The sequence below is a fragment of the Pleurodeles waltl genome, chromosome 5 (assembly GCF_031143425.1).
Source record: "Pleurodeles waltl isolate 20211129_DDA chromosome 5, aPleWal1.hap1.20221129, whole genome shotgun sequence".
In the NCBI taxonomy this organism is placed as follows: Eukaryota; Metazoa; Chordata; class Amphibia; order Caudata; family Salamandridae; genus Pleurodeles; species Pleurodeles waltl.
The window spans coordinates 1,451,791,316-1,451,811,034 of record NC_090444.1 but is presented as its reverse complement, the minus strand read 5'-3'; positions in this window follow the sequence as shown (position 1 = coordinate 1,451,811,034).

Genomic DNA, 19,719 nt, shown 5'->3' with positions numbered 1-19,719 from the left:
GAGGTATCATTTTTATCGGGAGACATGGGGGAACGCTGAGTGGAAGGAAATTCGTGCCGCCTCTCAGATTCCAGAACTTTCTGCCACAGAAATGTGAGGAACATGTGTTTTTTTAGCCACATTTTGAGGATTTGCAAAGGATTCTGGGTAACAGAACCTGGTCCGAGCCACACAAGTCACCCCATCTTGGATTCCCCTTGGTCTCTAGTTTTCAGAAATGCACAGGTTTGGTAGGTTTCCCTAGGTGGCGGCTGAGCTACAGGCCAAAATCTACAGGTAGGCACTTTGCAAAAAACACCTCTGTTTTCCTTCACCAATTTGGCTGTGTCCACGTTGCGCTTTGGGGCATTTCCTGTCACGGGCGCTAGGCCTACCCACACAAGTGAGGTATCATTTTTATCGGGAGACATGGGGGAACGCTGAGTGGAAGGAAATTCGTGCCACCTCTCAGATTCCAGAACTTTCTGCCACAGAAATGTGAGGAACATGTGTTTTTTTAGCCAAATTTTGAGGATTTGCAAAGGATTCTGGGTAACAGAACCTGGTGCGAGCCACACAAGTCACCCCATCTTGGATTCCCCTTGGTCTCTAGTTTTCAGAAATGCACAGGTTTGGTAGGTTTCCCTAGGTGGCGGCTGAGCTACAGGCCAAAATCTACAGGTAGGCACTTTGCAAAAAACACCTCTGTTTCCCTTCACCAATTTGGCTGTGTCCACGTTGTGCTTTGGGGCATTTCCTGTCACGGGCGCTAGGCCTACCCACACAAGTGAGGTATCATTTTTATCGGGAGACGTGGCGGAACGCTGGGTGGAAGGAAATTCGTGCCGCCTCTCAGATTCCAGAACTTTCTGCCACAGAAATGTGAGGAACATGTGTTTTTTTAGCCAAATATTGAGGTTTGCAAAGGATTCTGGGTAACAGAACCTGGTCCGAGCCACACTAGTCACCCCATCTTGGATTCCCCTAGGTCTCTAGTTTTCAGAAATGCACAGGTTTGGTAGGTTTCCCTAGGTGGCGGCTGAGCTACAGGCCAAAATCTACAGGTAGGCACTTTGCAAAAAACACCTCTGTTTTCCTTCACCAATTTGGCTGTGTCCACGTTGCCCTTTGGGGCATTTCATGTCACGGGCGCAAGGTCTACCCGCACAAGTGAGGTATCATTTTTATCGGGAGACGTGGCGGAAGGCTGGGTGAGAGGAAATTCATGCCGCCTCTCAGATTCCAGAACTTTCTGCCACAGAAATGTGAGGAACATGTGTTTTTTTAGCCAAATTTTGAGGATTTGCAAAGGATTCTGGGTAACAGAACCTGGTGCGAGCCACACAAGTCACCCCATCTTGGATTCCCCTTGGTCTCTAGTTTTCAGAAATGCACAGGTTTGGTAGGTTTCCCTAGGTGGCGGCTGAGCTACAGGCCAAAATCTACAGGTAGGCACTTTGCAAAAAACACCTCTGTTTCCCTTCACCAATTTGGCTGTGTCCACGTTGTGCTTTGGGGCATTTCCTGTCACGGGCGCTAGGCCTACCCACACAAGTGAGGTATCATTTTTATCGGGAGACGTGGCGGAACGCTGGGTGGAAGGAAATTCGTGCCGCCTCTCAGATTCCAGAACTTTCTGCCACAGAAATGTGAGGAACATGTGTTTTTTTAGCCAAATATTGAGGTTTGCAAAGGATTCTGGGTAACAGAACCTGGTCCGAGCCACACTAGTCACCCCATCTTGGATTCCCCTAGGTCTCTAGTTTTCAGAAATGCACAGGTTTGGTAGGTTTCCCTAGGTGGCGGCTGAGCTACAGGCCAAAATCTACAGGTAGGCACTTTGCAAAAAACACCTCTGTTTTCCTTCACCAATTTGGCTGTGTCCACGTTGCGCTTTGGGGCATTTCATTTCACGGGCGCAAGGTCTACCCGCACAAGTGAGGTATCATTTTTATCGGGAGACGTGGCGGAAGGCTGGGTGAGAGGAAATTCATGCCGCCTCTCAGATTCCAGAACTTTCTGCCACAGAAATGTGAGGAACATGTGTTTTTTTAGCCAAATTTTGAGGTTTGCAAAGGATTCTGGGTAACAGAACCTGGTCCGAGCCACACAAGTCACCCCATCTTGGATTCCCCTAAGTCTCTAGTTTTCAGAAATGCAAAGGTTTGGTAGGTTTCCCAAGGTGGCGGCTGAGCTACAGGCCAAAATCTACAGGTAGGCACTTTGCAAAAAACACCTCTGTTTTCCTTCACCAATTTGGCTGTGTCCACGTTGCGCTTTGGGGCATTTCCTGTCACGGGCACTAGGCCTACCCACACAAGTGAGGTATCATTTTTATCGGGAGACGTGGGGGAACGCTGGGGGGAAGGAAATTCATGGCTCCTCTCAGATTCCAGAACTTTCTGCCACAGAAATGTGAGGAACATGTGTTTTTTTAGCCAAATTTTGAGGATTTGCAAAGGATTCTGGGTAAAAGAACCTGGTCCGAGCCACACAAGTCACCCCATCTTGGATTCCCCTTGGTCTCTAGTTTTCAGAAATGCACAGGTTTGGTAGGTTTCCCTAGGTGGCGGCTAAGCTACAGGCCAAAATCTACAGGTAGGCACTTTGCAAAAAACACCTCTGTTTTCCTTCACCAATTTGGCTGTGTCCACGTTGTGCTTTGGGGCATTTCCTGTCACGGGAGCTAGGCCTACCAACACAAGTGAGGTATCATTTTTATCGGGAGACGTTGCGGAACGCTGGGTGGAAGGAAATTCGTGCCGCCTCTCAGATTCCAGAACTTTCTGCCACAGAAATGTGAGGAACATGTGTTTTTTTAGCCAAATATTGAGGTTTGCAAAGGATTCTGGGTAACAGAACCTGGTCCGAGCCACACTAGTCACCCCATCTTGGATTCCCCTTGGTCTCTAGTTTTCAGAAATGCACAGGTTTGGTAGGTTTCCCTAGGTGGCGGCTGAGCTACAGGCCAAAATCTACAGGTAGGCACTTTGCAAAAAACACCTCTGTTTTCCTTCACCAATTTGGCTGTGTCCACGTTGCGCTTTGGGGCATTTCATGTCACGGGAGCTAGGCCTACCCACACAAGTGAGGTATCATTTTTATCGGGAGACGTGGCGGAACGCTGGGTGGAAGGAAATTCGTGCCGCCTCTCAGATTCCAGAACTTTCTGCCACAGAAATGTGAGGAACATGTGTTTTTTTAGCCAAATATTGAGGTTTGCAAAGGATTCTGGGTAACAGAACCTGGTCCGAGCCACACTAGTCACCCCATCTTGGATTCCCCTAGGTCTCTAGTTTTCAGAAATGCACAGGTTTGGTAGGTTTCCCTAGGTGGCGGCTGAGCTACAGGCCAAAATCTACAGGTAGGCACTTTGCAAAAAACACCTCCGTTTTCCTTCACCAATTTGGCTGTGTCCACGTTGCACTTTGGAGCATTTCATGTCACGGGCGCAAGGTCTACCCGCACAAGTGAGGTATCATTTTTATCGGGAGACGTGGCGGAAGGCTGGGTGAGAGGAAATTCGTGCCGCCTCTCAGATTCCAGAACTTTCTGCCACAGAAATGCGAGGAACATGTGTTTTTTTAGCCAAATTTTGAGGTTTGCAAAGGATTCTGGGTAACAGAACCTGGTCCGAGCCACACAAGTCACCCCATCTTGGATTCCCCTAGGTCTCTAGTTTTCAGAAATGCACAGGTTTGGTAGGTTTCCCAAGGTGGCGGCTGAGCTACAGGCCAAAATCTACAGGTAGGCACTTTGCAAAAAACACCTCTGTTTTCCTTCACCAATTTGGCTGTGTCCACGTTGCGCTTTGGGGCATTTCCTGTCACGGGCACTAGGCCTACCCACACAAGTGAGGTATCATTTTTATCGGGAGACGTGGGGGAACGCTGGGTGGAAGGAAATTCATGGCTCCTCTCAGATTCCAGAACTTTCTGCCACAGAAATTTAAGGAACATGTGTTATTTTAGCCAAATTGTGAGGTTTGCAAAGGATTCTGGGTAACAGAACCTGGTCCGAGCCACACAAGTCACCCCATCTTGGATTCCCCTAGGTCTCTAGTTTTCAGAAATACACAGGTTTGGTAGGTTTCCCTAGGTGGCGGCTGAGCTACAGTCCAAAATCTACAGGTAGGCACTTTGCAAAAAACACCTCTGTTTTCCTTCACCAATTTGGCTGTGTCCACGTTGCGCTTTGGGGCATTTCCTGTCACGGGCGCTAGGCCTACCCACACAAGTGAGGTATCATTTTTATCGGGAGACATGGGGGAACGCTGGGTGGAAGGAAATTCGTGCCGCCTCTCAGATTCCAGAACTTTCTGCCACAGAAATGTGAGGAACATGTGTTTTTTTAGCCAAATTTTGAGGATTTGCAAAGGATTCTGGGTAACAGAACCTGGTCCGAGCCACACAAGTCACCCCATCTTGGATTCCCCTTGGTCTCTAGTTTTCAGAAATGCACAGGTTTGGTAGGTTTCCCTAGGTGGCGGCTGAGCTACAGGCCAAAATCTACAGGTAGGCAATTTGCAAAAAACACCTCTGTTTTCCTTCACCAATTTGGCTGTGTCCACGTTGTGCTTTGGGGCATTTCCTGTCACGGGAGCTAGGCCTACCCACACAAGTGAGGTATCATTTTTATCGGGAGACGTGGCGGAACGCTGGGTGGAAGGAAATTCGTGCCGCCTCTCAGATTCCAGAACTTTCTGCCACAGAAATGTGAGGAACATGTGTTTTTTTAGCCAAATATTGAGGTTTGCAAAGGATTCTGGGTAACAGAACCTGGTCCGAGCCACACTAGTCACCCCATCTTGGATTCCCCTAGGTCTCTAGTTTTCAGAAATGCACAGGTTTGGTAGGTTTCCCTAGGTGGCGGCTGAGCTACAGGCCAAAATCTACAGGTAGGCACTTTGCAAAAAACACCTCTGTTTTCCTTCACCAATTTGGCTGTGTCCACGTTGCGCTTTGGGGCATTTCATGTCACGGGCGCAAGGTCTACCCGCACAAGTGAGGTATCATTTTTATCGGGAGACGTGGCGGAAGGCTGGGTGAGAGGAAATTCGTGCTGCCTCTCAGATTCCAGAACTTTCTGCCACAGAAATGTGAGGAACATGTGTTTTTTTAGCCAAATTTTGAGGTTTGCAAAGGATTCTGGGTAACAGAACCTGGTCCGAGCCACACAAGTCACCCCATCTTGGATTCCCCTAGGTCTCTAGTTTTCAGAAATGCACAGGTTTGGTAGGATTCCCAAGGTGGCGGCTGAGCTACAGGCCAAAATCTACAGGTAGGCACTTTGCAAAAAACACCTCTGTTTTCCTTCACCAATTTGGCTGTGTCCACGTTGCGCTTTGGGGCATTTCCTGTCACGGGCACTAGGCCTACCCACACAAGTGAGGTATCATTTTTATAGGGAGACGTGGGGGAACGCTGGGTGGAAGGAAATTCATGGCTCCTCTCAGATTCCAGAACTTTCTGCCACAGAAATTTAAGGAACATGTGTTATTTTAGCCAAATTTTGAGGTTTGCAAAGGATTCTGGGTAACAGAACCTGGTCCGAGCCACACAAGTCACCCCATCTTGGATTCCCCTAGGTCTCTAGTTTTCAGAAATGCACAGGTTTGGTAGGTTTCCCAAGGTGGCGGCTGAGCTACAGGCCAAAATCTACAGGTAGGCACTTTGCAAAAAACACCTCTGTTTTCCTTCACCAATTTGGCTGTGTCCACGTTGCGCTTTGGGGCATTTCCTGTCACGGGCGCTAGGCCTACCCACACAAGTGAGGTATCATTTTTATCGGGAGACGTGGGGGAACGCTGGGTGGAAGGAAATTCGTGCCGCCTCTCAGATTCCAGAACTTTCTGCCACAGAAATGTGAGGAACATGTGTTTTTTTAGCCAAATTTTGAGGTTTGCAAAGGATTCTGGGTAACAGAACCTGGTCCGAGCCACACAAGTCACCCCATCTTGGATTCCCCTTGGTCTCTAGTTTTCAGAAATGCACAGGTTTGGTAGGTTTCCCTATGTGGCGGCTGAGCTACAGGCCAAAATCTACAGGTAGGCACTTTGCAAAAAACACCTCTGTTTTCCTTCACCAATTTGGCTGAGTCCACGTTGCGCTTTGGGGCATTTCCTGTCACGGGCGCTAGGCCTACCCACACAAGTGAGGTATCATTTTTATCGGGAGACGTGGGGGAACGCTGGGTGGAAGGAAATTCATGGCTCCTCTCAGATTCCAGAACTTTCTGCCACAGAAATTTAAGGAACATGTGTTATTTTAGCCAAATTGTGAGGTTTGCAAAGGATTCTGGGTAACAGAACCTGGTCCGAGCCACACAAGTCACCCCATCTTGGATTCCCCTAGGTCTCTAGTTTTCAGAAATGCACAGGTTTGGTAGGTTTCCCTAGGTGGCGGCTGAGCTACAGGCCAAAATCTACAGGTAGGCACTTTGCAAAAAACACCTCTGTTTTCCTTCACCAATTTGGCTGTGTCCACGTTGCGCTTTGGGGCATTTCATGTCACGGGAGCTAGGCCTACCCACACAAGTGAGGTATCATTTTTATCGGGAGACGTGGCGGAACGCTGGGTGGAAGGAAATTCGTGCCGCCTCTCAGATTCCAGAACTTTCTGCCACAGAAATGTGAGGAACATGTGTTTTTTTAGCCAAATATTGAGGTTTGCAAAGGATTCTGGGTAACAGAACCTGGTCCGAGCCACACTAGTCACCCCATCTTGGATTCCCCTAGGTCTCTAGTTTTCAGAAATGCACAGGTTTGGTAGGTTTCCCTAGGTGGCGGCTGAGCTACAGGCCAAAATCTACAGGTAGGCACTTTGCAAAAAACACCTCCGTTTTCCTTCACCAATTTGGCTGTGTCCACGTTGCACTTTGGGGCATTTCATGTCACGGGCGCAAGGTCTACCCGCACAAGTGAGGTATCATTTTTATCGGGAGACGTGGCGGAAGGCTGGGTGAGAGGAAATTCGTGCCGCCTCTCAGATTCCAGAACTTTCTGCCACAGAAATGCGAGGAACATGTGTTTTTTTAGCCAAATTTTGAGGTTTGCAAAGGATTCTGGGTAACAGAACCTGGTCCGAGCCACACAAGTCACCCCATCTTGGATTCCCCTAGGTCTCTAGTTTTCAGAAATGCACAGGTTTGGTAGGTTTCCCAAGGTGGCGGCTGAGCTACAGGCCAAAATCTACAGGTAGGCACTTTGCAAAAAACACCTCTGTTTTCCTTCACCAATTTGGCTGTGTCCACGTTGCGCTTTGGGGCATTTCCTGTCACGGGCACTAGGCCTACCCACACAAGTGAGGTATCATTTTTATCGGGAGACGTGGGGGAACGCTGGGTGGAAGGAAATTCATGGCTCCTCTCAGATTCCAGAACTTTCTGCCACAGAAATTTAAGGAACATGTGTTATTTTAGCCAAATTGTGAGGTTTGCAAAGGATTCTGGGTAACAGAACCTGGTCCGAGCCACACAAGTCACCCCATCTTGGATTCCCCTAGGTCTCTAGTTTTCAGAAATGCACAGGTTTGGTAGGTTTCCCTAGGTGGCGGCTGAGCTACAGGCCAAAATGTACAGGTAGGCACTTTGCAAAAAACACCTCTGTTTTCCTTCACCAATTTGGCTGTGTCCACGTTGCGCTTTGGGGCATTTCCTGTCACGGGCGCTAGGCCTACCCACACAAGTGAGGTATCATTTTTATCGGGAGACATGGGGGAACGCTGGGTGGAAGGAAATTCGTGCCGCCTCTCAGATTCCAGAACTTTCTGCCACAGAAATGTGAGGAACATGTGTTTTTTTAGCCAAATTTTGAGGATTTGCAAAGGATTCTGGGTAACAGAACCTGGTCCGAGCCACACAAGTCACCCCATCTTGGATTCCCCTTGGTCTCTAGTTTTCAGAAATGCACAGGTTTGGTAGGTTTCCCTAGGTGGCGGCTGAGCTACAGGCCAAAATCTACAGGTAGGCACTTTGCAAAAAACACCTCTGTTTTCCTTCACCAATTTGGCTGTGTCCACGTTGTGCTTTGGGGCATTTCCTGTCACGGGAGCTAGGCCTACCCACACAAGTGAGGTATCATTTTTATCGGGAGACGTGGCGGAACGCTGGGTGGAAGGAAATTCGTGCCGCCTCTCAGATTCCCGAACTTTCTGCCACAGAAATGTGAGGAACATGTGTTTTTTTAGCCAAATATTGAGGTTTGCAAAGGATTCTGGGTAACAGAACCTGGTCCGAGCCACACTAGTCACCCCATCTTGGATTCCCCTAGGTCTCTAGTTTTCAGAAATGCACAGGTTTGGTAGGTTTCCCTAGGTGGCGGCTGAGCTACAGGCCAAAATCTACAGGTAGGCACTTTGCAAAAAACACCTCTGTTTTCCTTCACCAATTTGGCTGTGTCCACGTTGCGCTTTGGGGCATTTCATGTCACGGGCGCAAGGTCTACCCGCACAAGTGAGGTATCATTTTTATCGGGAGACGTGGCGGAAGGCTGGGTGAGAGGAAATTCGTGCTGCCTCTCAGATTCCAGAACTTTCTGCCACAGAAATGTGAGGAACATGTGTTTTTTTAGCCAAATTTTGAGGTTTGCAAAGGATTCTGGGTAACAGAACCTGGTCCGAGCCACACAAGTCACCCCATCTTGGATTCCCCTAGGTCTCTAGTTTTCAGAAATGCACAGGTTTGGTAGGTTTCCCTAGGTGGCGGCTGAGCTACAGGCCAAAATCTGCAGGTAGGCACTTTGCAAAAAACACCTCTGTTTTCCTTCACCAATTTGACTGTGTCCACGTTGCGCTTTGGGGCATTTCCTGTCACGGGCGCTAGGCCTACCCACACAAGTGAGGTATCATTTTTATGGGGAGATGTGGAGGAACGCTGGGTGGAAGGAAATTCGTGCCGCCTCTCAGATTCCAGAACTTTCTGCCACAGAAATGTGAGGAACATGTGTTTTTTAGCCAAATTTTGAGGTTTGGAAAGGATTCTGGGTAACAGAACCTGGTCCGAGCCACACAAGTCACCCCATCTTGGATTCCCCTAGGTCTCTAGTTTTCAGAAATGCACAGGTTTGGTAGGTTTCCCTAGGTGGCGGCTGAGCTACAGGCCAAAATCTACAGGTAGGCACTTTGCAAAAAACACCTCTGTTTTCCTTCACCAATTTGGCTGTGTCCACGTTGCGCTTTGGGGCATTTCCTGTCACGGGCGCTAGGCCTACCCACACAAGTGAGGTATCATTTTTATCGGGAGACGTGGGGGAACGCTGGGTGGAAGGAAATTCGTGCCGCCTCTCAGATTCCAGAACTTTCTGCCACAGAAATGTGAGGAACATGTGTTTTTTTAGCCAAATTTTGAGGTTTGCAAAGGATTCTGGGTAACAGAACCTGGTCCGAGCCACACAAGTCACCCCATCTTGGATTCCCCTTGGTCTCTAGTTTTCAGAAATGCACAGGTTTGGTAGGTTTCCCTATGTGGCGGCTGAGCTACAGGCCAAAATCTACAGGTAGGCACTTTGCAAAAAACACCTCTGTTTTCCTTCACCAATTTGGCTGTGTCCACGTTGCGCTTTGGGGCATTTCCTGTCACGGGCGCTAGGCCTACCCACACAAGTGAGGTATCATTTTTATCGGGAGACGTGGGGGAACGCTGGGTGGAAGGAAATTCATGGCTCCTCTCAGATTCCAGAACTTTCTGCCACAGAAATTTAAGGAACATGTGTTATTTTAGCCAAATTGTGAGGTTTGCAAAGGATTCTGGGTAACAGAACCTGGTCCGAGCCACACAAGTCACCCCATCTTGGATTCCCCTAGGTCTCTAGTTTTCAGAAATGCACAGGTTTGGTAGGTTTCCCTAGGTGGCGGCTGAGCTACAGGCCAAAATCTACAGGTAGGCACTTTGCAAAAAACACCTCTGTTTTCCTTCACCAATTTGGCTGTGTCCACGTTGCGCTTTGGGGCATTTCCTGTCACGGGCGCTAGGCCTACCCACACAAGTGAGGTATCATTTTTATCGGGAGACGTGGGGGAACGCTGGGTGGAAGGAAATTCGTGCCGCCTCTCAGATTCCAGAACTTTCTGCCACAGAAATGTGAGGAACATGTGTTTTTTTAGCCAAATTTTGAGGTTTGCAAAGGATTCTGGGTAACAGAACCTGGTCCGAGCCACACAAGTCACCCCATCTTGGATTCCCCTTGGTCTCTAGTTTTCAGAAATGCACAGGTTTGGTAGGTTTCCCTATGTGGCGGCTGAGCTACAGGCCAAAATCTACAGGTAGGCACTTTGCAAAAAACACCTCTGTTTTCCTTCACCAATTTGGCTGTGTCCACGTTGCGCTTTGGGGCATTTCCTGTCACGGGCGCTAGGCCTACCCACACAAGTGAGGTATCATTTTTATCGGGAGACGTGGCGAAACGCTGGGTGGAAGGAAATTCGTGCCGCCTCTCAGATTCCAGAACTTTCTGCCACAGAAATGTGAGGAACATGTGTTTTTTTAGCCAAATTTTGAGGTTTGCAAAGGATTCTGGGTAACAGAACCTGGTCCGAGCCACACAAGTCACCCCATCTTGGATTCCCCTAGGTCTCTAGTTTTCAGAAATGCACAGGCTTGGTAGGTTTCCCTAGGTGGCGGCTGAGCTACAGGCCAAAATCTACAGGTAGGCACTTTGCAAAAAACACCTCTGTTTTCCTTCACCAATTTGGCTGTGTCCACGTTGCGCTTTGGGGCATTTCCTGTCACGGGCGCTAGGCCTACCCACACAAGTGAGGTATCATTTTTATCGGGAGACGTGGGGGAACGCTGGGTGGAAGGAAATTCGTGGATCCTCTCAGATTCCAGAACTTTCTGCCACAGAAATGTGAGGAACATGTGTTTTTTTAGCCAAATTTTGAGGTTTGCAAAGGATTCTGGGTAACAGAACCTGGTCCGAGCCACACAAGTCACCCCATCTTGGATTCCCCTAGGTCTCTAGTTTTCAGAAATGCACAGGTTTGGTAGGTTTCCCTAGGTGGCGGCTGAGCTACAGGCCAAAATCTACAGGTAGGCACTTTGCAAAAAACACCTCTGTTTTCCTTCACCAATTTGGCTGTGTCCACGTTGCGCTTTGGGGCATTTCCTGTCACGGGCGCTAGGCCTACCCACACAAGTGAGGTATCATTTTTATCGGGAGACATGGGGGAACGCTGGGTTTAAGGAAATTCGTGGCTCCTCTCAGATTCCAGAACTTTCTGCCACAGAAATGTGAGGAACATGTGTTTTTTTAGCCACATTTTGAGGTTTGCAAAGGATTCTGGGTAACAGAACCTGGTCCGAGCCACACAAGTCACCCCATCTTGGATTCCCCTAGGTCTCTAGTTTTCAGAAATGCACAGGTTTGGTAGGTTTCCCTAGGTGGCGGCTGAGCTACAGGCCAAAATCTGCAGGTAGGCACTTTGCAAAAAACACCTCTGTTTTCCTTCACCAATTTGACTGTGTCCACGTTGCGCTTTGGGGCATTTCCTGTCACGGGCGCTAGGCCTACCCACACAAGTGAGGTATCATTTTTATGGGGAGATGTGGAGGAACGCTGGGTGGAAGGAAATTCGTGCCGCCTCTCAGATTCCAGAACTTTCTGCCACAGAAATGTGAGGAACATGTGTTTTTTAGCCAAATTTTGAGGTTTGGAAAGGATTCTGGGTAACAGAACCTGGTCCGAGCCACACAAGTCACCCCATCTTGGATTCCCCTAGGTCTCTAGTTTTCAGAAATGCACAGGTTTGGTAGGTTTCCCTAGGTGGCGGCTGAGCTACAGGCCAAAATCTACAGGTAGGCACTTTGCAAAAAACACCTCTGTTTTCCTTCACCAATTTGGCTGTGTCCACGTTGCGCTTTGGGGCATTTCCTGTCACGGGCGCTAGGCCTACCCACACAAGTGAGGTATCATTTTTATCGGGAGACGTGGGGGAACGCTGGGTGGAAGGAAATTCGTGGCTACTCTCAGATTCCAGAACTTTCTGCCACAGAAATGTGAGGAACATGTGTTTTTTTAGCCAAATTTTGAGGTTTGCAAAGGATTCTGGGTAACAGAACCTGGTCCGAGCCACACAAGTCACCCCATCTTGGATTCCCCTAGGTCTCTAGTTTTCAGAAATGCACAGGTTTGGTAGGTTTCCCTAGGTGGCGGCTGAGCTACAGGCCAAAATCTACAGGTAGGCACTTTGCAAAAAACACCTCTGTTTTCCTTCACCAATTTGGCTGTGTCCACGTTGCGCTTTGGGGCATTTCCTGTCACGGGCGCTAGGCCTACCCACACAAGTGAGGTATCATTTTTATCGGGAGACGTGGGGGAACGCTGGGTGGAAGGAAATTCGTGGCTCCTCTCAGATTCCAGAACTTTCTGCCACAGAAATGTGAGGAACATGTGTTTTTTTAGCCAAATTTTGAGGTTTGCAAAGGATTCTGGGTAACAGAACCTGGTCCGAGCCACACAAGTCACCCCATCTTAGATTCCCCTAGGTCTCTAGTTTTCAGAAATGCACAGGTTTGGTAGGTTTCCCTAGGTGGCGGCTGAGCTACAGGCCAAAATCTACAGGTAGGCACTTTGCAAAAAACACCTCTGTTTTCCTTCACCAATTTGGCTGTGTCCACGTTGCGCTTTGGGGCATTTCCTGTCACGGCCGCTAGGCCTACCCACACAAGTGAGGTGTCATTTTTATCGGGAGATGTGGGGGAACGCTGGGTGGAAGGAAATTCGTGGCTCCTCTCAGATTCCTGAACTTTCTGCCACAGAAATGTGAGGAACATGTGTTTTTTAGCCAAATTTTGAGGTTTGCAAAGGATTCTGGGTAACAGAACCTGGTCCGAGCCACACAAGTCACCCCATCTTGGATTCCCCTAGGTCTCTAGTTTTCAGAAATGCTCAGATTTGGTAGGTTTCCCTAGGTGGCGGCTGAGCTAGAGGCCAAAATCTACAGGTAGGCACTTTGCAAAAAACTCCTCTGTTTTCCTTCACAAATTTGGATGTGTCCACGTTGCGCTTTGGGGCGTTTCCTGTCGCGGGCGCTAGGCCTACCCACACAAGTGAGGTATCATTTTTATCGGGAGACATGGGGGTACGCTGGGTGGAAGGAAATTCGTGGCTCCTCTCAGATTCCAGAACTTTCTGCCACAGAAATGTGAGGAACATGTGTTTTTTTAGCCAAATTTTGAGGTTTGCAAAGGATTCTGGGTAACAGAACCTGGTCCGAGCCACACAAGTCACCCCATCTTGGATTCCCCTAGGTTTCTAGTTTTCAGAAATGCACAGGTTTGGTAGGTTTCCCTAGGTGGCGGCTGAGCTAGAGGCCAAAATCTACAGGTAGGCACTTTGCAAAAAACACCTCTGTTTTCCTTCACCAATTTGGCTGTGTCCACGTTGCGCTTTGGGGCATTTCATGTCACGGGCGCAAGGTCTACCCGCACAAGTGAGGTATCATTTTTATCGGGAGACGTGGCGGAAGGCTGGGTGAGAGGAAATTCGTGCTGCCTCTCAGATTCCAGAACTTTCTGCCACAGAAATGTGAGGAACATGTGTTTTTTTAGCCAAATTTTGAGGTTTGCAAAGGATTCTGGGTAACAGAACCTGGTCCGAGCCACACAAGTCACCCCATCTTGGATTCCCCTAGGTCTCTAGTTTTCAGAAATGCACAGGTTTGGTAGGTTTCCCAAGGTGGCGGCTGAGCTACAGGCCAAAATCTACAGGTAGGCACTTTGCAAAAAACACCTCTGTTTTCCTTCACCAATTTGGCTGTGTCCACGTTGCGCTTTGGGGCATTTCCTGTCACGGGCACTAGGCCTACCCACACAAGTGAGGTATCATTTTTATCGGGAGACGTGGGGGAACGCTGGGTGGAAGGAAATTCATGGCTCCTCTCAGATTCCAGAACTTTCTGCCACAGAAATTTAAGGAACATGTGTTATTTTAGCCAAATTGTGAGGTTTGCAAAGGATTCTGGGTAACAGAACCTGGTCCGAGCCACACAAGTCACCCCATCTTGGATTCCCCTAGGTCTCTAGTTTTCAGAAATGCACAGGTTTGGTAGGTTTCCCTAGGTGGCGGCTGAGCTACAGGCCAAAATCTACAGGTAGGCACTTTGCAAAAAACACCTCTGTTTTCCTTCACCAATTTGGCTGTGTCCACGTTGCGCTTTGGGGCATTTCCTGTCACGGGCGCTAGGCCTACCCACACAAGTGAGGTATCATTTTTATCGGGAGACGTGGGGGAACGCTGGGTGGAAGGAAATTCGTGCCGCCTCTCAGATTCCAGAACTTTCTGCCACAGAAATATGAGGAACATGTGTTTTTTTAGCCAAATTTTGAGGTTTGCAAAGGATTCTGGGTAACAGAACCTGGTCCGAGCCACACAAGTCACCCCATCTTGGATTCCCCTTGGTCTCTAGTTTTCAGAAATGCACAGGTTTGGTAGGTTTCCCTATGTGGCGGCTGAGCTACAGGCCAAAATCTACAGGTAGGCACTTTGCAAAAAACACCTCTGTTTTCCTTCACCAATTTGGCTGTGTCCACGTTGCGCTTTGGGGCATTTCCTGTCACGGGCGCTAGGCCTACCCACACAAGTGAGGTATCATTTTTATCAGGAGACGTGGGGGAACGCTGGGTGGAAGGAAATTCATGGCTCCTCTCAGATTCCAGAACTTTCTGCCACAGAAATTTAAGGAACATGTGTTATTTTAGCCAAATTGTGAGGTTTGCAAAGGATTCTGGGTAACAGAACCTGGTCCGAGCCACACAAGTCACCCCATCTTGGATTCCCCTAGGTCTCTAGTTTTCAGAAATGCACAGGTTTGGTAGGTTTCCCTAGGTGGCGGCTGAGCTACAGGCCAAAATCTACAGGTAGGCACTTTGCAAAAAACACCTCTGTTTTCCTTCACCAATTTGGCTGTGTCCACGTTGCGCTTTGGGGCATTTCATGTCACGGGAGCTAGGCCTACCCACACAAGTGAGGTATCATTTTTATCGGGAGACGTGGCGGAACGCTGGGTGGAAGGAAATTCGTGCCGCCTCTCAGATTCCAGAACTTTCTGCCACAGAAATGTGAGGAACATGTGTTTTTTTAGCCAAATATTGAGGTTTGCAAAGGATTCTGGGTAACAGAACCTGGTCCGAGCCACACTAGTCACCCCATCTTGGATTCCCCTAGGTCTCTAGTTTTCAGAAATGCACAGGTTTGGTAGGTTTCCCTAGGTGGCGGCTGAGCTACAGGCCAAAATCTACAGGTAGGCACTTTGCAAAAAACACCTCCGTTTTCCTTCACCAATTTGGCTGTGTCCACGTTGCACTTTGGGGCATTTCATGTCACGGGCGCAAGGTCTACCCGCACAAGTGAGGTATCATTTTTATCGGGAGACGTGGCGGAAGGCTGGGTGAGAGGAAATTCGTGCCGCCTCTCAGATTGCAGAACTTTCTGCCACAGAAATGCGAGGAACATGTGTTTTTTTAGCCAAATTTTGAGGTTTGCAAAGGATTCTGGGTAACAGAACCTGGTCCGAGCCACACAAGTCACCCCATCTTGGATTCCCCTAGGTCTCTAGTTTTCAGAAATGCACAGGTTTGGTAGGTTTCCCAAGGTGGCGGCTGAGCTACAGGCCAAAATCTACAGGTAGGCACTTTGCAAAAAACACCTCTGTTTTCCTTCACCAATTTGGCTGTGTCCACGTTGCGCTTTGGGGCATTTCCTGTCACGGGCACTAGGCCTACCCACACAAGTGAGGTATCATTTTTATCGGGAGACGTGGGGGAACGCTGGGTGGAAGGAAATTCATGGCTCCTCTCAGATTCCAGAACTTTCTGCCACAGAAATTTAAGGAACATGTGTTATTTTAGCCAAATTGTGAGGTTTGCAAAGGATTCTGGGTAACAGAACCTGGTCCGAGCCACACAAGTCACCCCATCTTGGATTCCCCTAGGTCTCTAGTTTTCAGAAATGCACAGGTTTGGTAGGTTTCCCTAGGTGGCGGCTGAGCTACAGGCCAAAATCTACAGGTAGGCACTTTGCAAAAAACACCTCTGTTTTCCTTCACCAATTTGGCTGTGTCCACGTTGCGCTTTGGGGCATTTCCTGTCACGGGCGCTAGGCCTACCCACACAAGTGAGGTATCATTTTTATCGGGAGACATGGGGGAACGCTGGGTGGAAGGAAATTCGTGCCGCCTCTCAGATTCCAGAACTTTCTGCCACAGAAATGTGAGGAACATGTGTTTTTTTAGCCAAATTTTGAGGATTTGCAAAGGATTCTGGGTAACAGAACCTGGTCCGAGCCACACAAGTCACCCCATCTTGGATTCCCCTTGGTCTCTAGTTTTCAGAAATGCACAGGTTTGGTAGGTTTCCCTAGGTGGCGGCTGAGCTACAGGCCAAAATCTACAGGTAGCACTTTGCAAAAAACACCTCTGTTTTCCTTCACCAATTTGGCTGTGTCCACGTTGTGCTTTGGGGCATTTCCTGTCACGGGAGCTAGGCCTACCCACACAAGTGAGGTATCATTTTTATCGGGAGACGTGGCGGAACGCTGGGTGGAAGGAAATTCGTGCCGCCTCTCAGATTCCAGAACTTTCTGCCACAGAAATGTGAGGAACATGTGTTTTTTTAGCCAAATATTGAGGTTTGCAAAGGATTCTGGGTAACAGAACCTGGTCCGAGCCACACTAGTCACCCCATCTTGGATTCCCCTAGGTCTCTAGTTTTCAGAAATGCACAGGTTTGGTAGGTTTCCCTAGGTGGCGGCTGAGCTACAGGCCAAAATCTACAGGTAGGCACTTTGCAAAAAACACCTCTGTTTTCCTTCACCAATTTGGCTGTGTCCACGTTGCGCTTTGGGGCATTTCATGTCACGGGCGCAAGGTCTACCCGCACAAGTGAGATATCATTTTTATCGGGAGACGTGGCGGAAGGCTGGGTGAGAGGAAATTCGTGCTGCCTCTCAGATTCCAGAACTTTCTGCCACAGAAATGTGAGGAACATGTGTTTTTTTAGCCAAATTTTGAGGTTTGCAAAGGATTCTGGGTAACAGAACCTGGTCCGAGCCACACAAGTCACCCCATCTTGGATTCCCCTAGGTCTCTAGTTTTCAGAAATGCACAGGTTTGGTAGGTTTCCCTAGGTGGCGGCTGAGCTACAGGCCAAAATCTGCAGGTAGGCACTTTGCAAAAAACACCTCTGTTTTCCTTCACCAATTTGACTGTGTCCACGTTGCGCTTTGGGGCATTTCCTGTCACGGGCGCTAGGCCTACCCACACAAGTGAGGTATCATTTTTATGGGGAGATGTGGAGGAACGCTGGGTGGAAGGAAATTCGTGCCGCCTCTCAGATTCCAGAACTTTCTGCCACAGAAATGTGAGGAACATGTGTTTTTTAGCCAAATTTTGAGGTTTGGAAAGGATTCTGGGTAACAGAACCTGGTCCGAGCCACACAAGTCACCACATCTTGGATTCCCCTAGGTCTCTAGTTTTCAGAAATGCACAGGTTTGGTAGGTTTCCCTAGGTGGCGGCTGAGCTACAGGCCAAAATCTACAGGTAGGCACTTTGCAAAAAACACCTCTGTTTTCCTTCACCAATTTGGCTGTGTCCACGTTGCGCTTTGGGGCATTTCCTGTCACGGGCGCTAGGCCTACCCACACAAGTGAGGTATCATTTTTATCGGGAGACGTGGGGGAACGCTGGGTGGAAGGAAATTCGTGCCGCCTCTCAGATTCCAGAACTTTCTGCCACAGAAATGTGAGGAACATGTGTTTTTTTAGCCAAATTTTGAGGTTTGCAAAGGATTCTGGGTAACAGAACCTGGTCCGAGCCACACAAGTCACCCCATCTTGGATTCCCCTTGGTCTCTAGTTTTCAGAAATGCACAGGTTTGGTAGGTTTCCCTATGTGGCGGCTGAGCTACAGGCCAAAATCTACAGGTAGGCACTTTGCAAAAAACACCTCTGTTTTCCTTCACCAATTTGGCTGTGTCCACGTTGCGCTTTGGGGCATTTCCTGTCACGGGCGCTAGGCCTACCCACACAAGTGAGGTATCATTTTTATCGGGAGACGTGGGGGAACGCTGGGTGGAAGGAAATTCATGGCTCCTCTCAGATTCCAGAACTTTCTGCCACAGAAATTTAAGGAACATGTGTTATTTTAGCCAAATTGTGAGGTTTGCAAAGGATTCTGGGTAACAGAACCTGGTCCGAGCCACACAAGTCACCCCATCTTGGATTCCCCTAGGTCTCTAGTTTTCAGAAATGCACAGGTTTGGTAGGTTTCCCTAGGTGGCGGCTGAGCTACAGGCCAAAATCTACAGGTAGGCACTTTGCAAAAAACACCTCTGTTTTCCTTCACCAATTTGGCTGTGTCCACGTTGCGCTTTGGGGCATTTCCTGTCACGGGCGCTAGGCCTACCCACACAAGTGAGGTATCATTTTTATCGGGAGACGTGGGGGAACGCTGGGTGGAAGGAAATTCGTGCCGCCTCTCAGATTCCAGAACTTTCTGCCACAGAAATGTGAGGAACATGTGTTTTTTTAGCCAAATTTTGAGGTTTGCAAAGGATTCTGGGTAACAGAACCTGGTCCGAGCCACACAAGTCACCCCATCTTGGATTCCCCTTGGTCTCTAGTTTTCAGAAATGCACAGGTTTGGTAGGTTTCCCTATGTGGCGGCTGAGCTACAGGCCAAAATCTACAGGTAGGCACTTTGCAAAAAACACCTCTGTTTTCCTTCACCAATTTGGCTGTGTCCACGTTGCGCTTTGGGGCATTTCCTGTCACGGGCGCTAGGCCTACCCACACAAGTGAGGTATCATTTTTATCGGGAGACGTGGCGAAACGCTGGGTGGAAGGAAATTCGTGCCGCCTCTCAGATTCCAGAACTTTCTGCCACAGAAATGTGAGGAACATGTGTTTTTTTAGCCAAATTTTGAGGTTTGCAAAGGATTCTGGGTAACAGAACCTGGTCCGAGCCACACAAGTCACCCCATCTTGGATTCCCCTAGGTCTCTAGTTTTCAGAAATGCACAGGCTTGGTAGGTTTCCCTAGGTGGCGGCTGAGCTACAGGCCAAAATCTACAGGTAGGCACTTTGCAAAAAACACCTCTGTTTTCCTTCACCAATTTGGCTGTGTCCACGTTGCGCTTTGGGGCATTTCCTGTCACGGGCGCTAGGCCTACCCACACAAGTGAGGTATCATTTTTATCGGGAGACGTGGGGGAACGCTGGGTGGAAGGAAATTCGTGGATCCTCTCAGATTCCAGAACTTTCTGCCACAGAAATGTGAGGAACATGTGTTTTTTTAGCCAAATTTTGAGGTTTGCAAAGGATTCTGGGTAACAGAACCTGGTCCGAGCCACACAAGTCACCCCATCTTGGATTCCCCTAGGTCTCTAGTTTTCAGAAATGCACAGGTTTGGTAGGTTTCCCTAGGTGGCGGCTGAGCTACAGGCCAAAATCTACAGGTAGGCACTTTGCAAAAAACACCTCTGTTTTCCTTCACCAATTTGGCTGTGTCCACGTTGCGCTTTGGGGCATTTCCTGTCACGGGCGCTAGGCCTACCCACACAAGTGAGGTATCATTTTTATCGGGAGACATGGGGGAACGCTGGGTTTAAGGAAATTCGTGGCTCCTCTCAGATTCCAGAACTTTCTGCCACAGAAATGTGAGGAACATGTGTTTTTTTAGCCAAATTTTGAGGTTTGCAAAGGATTCTGGGTAACAGAACCTGGTCCGAGCCACACAAGTCACCCCAT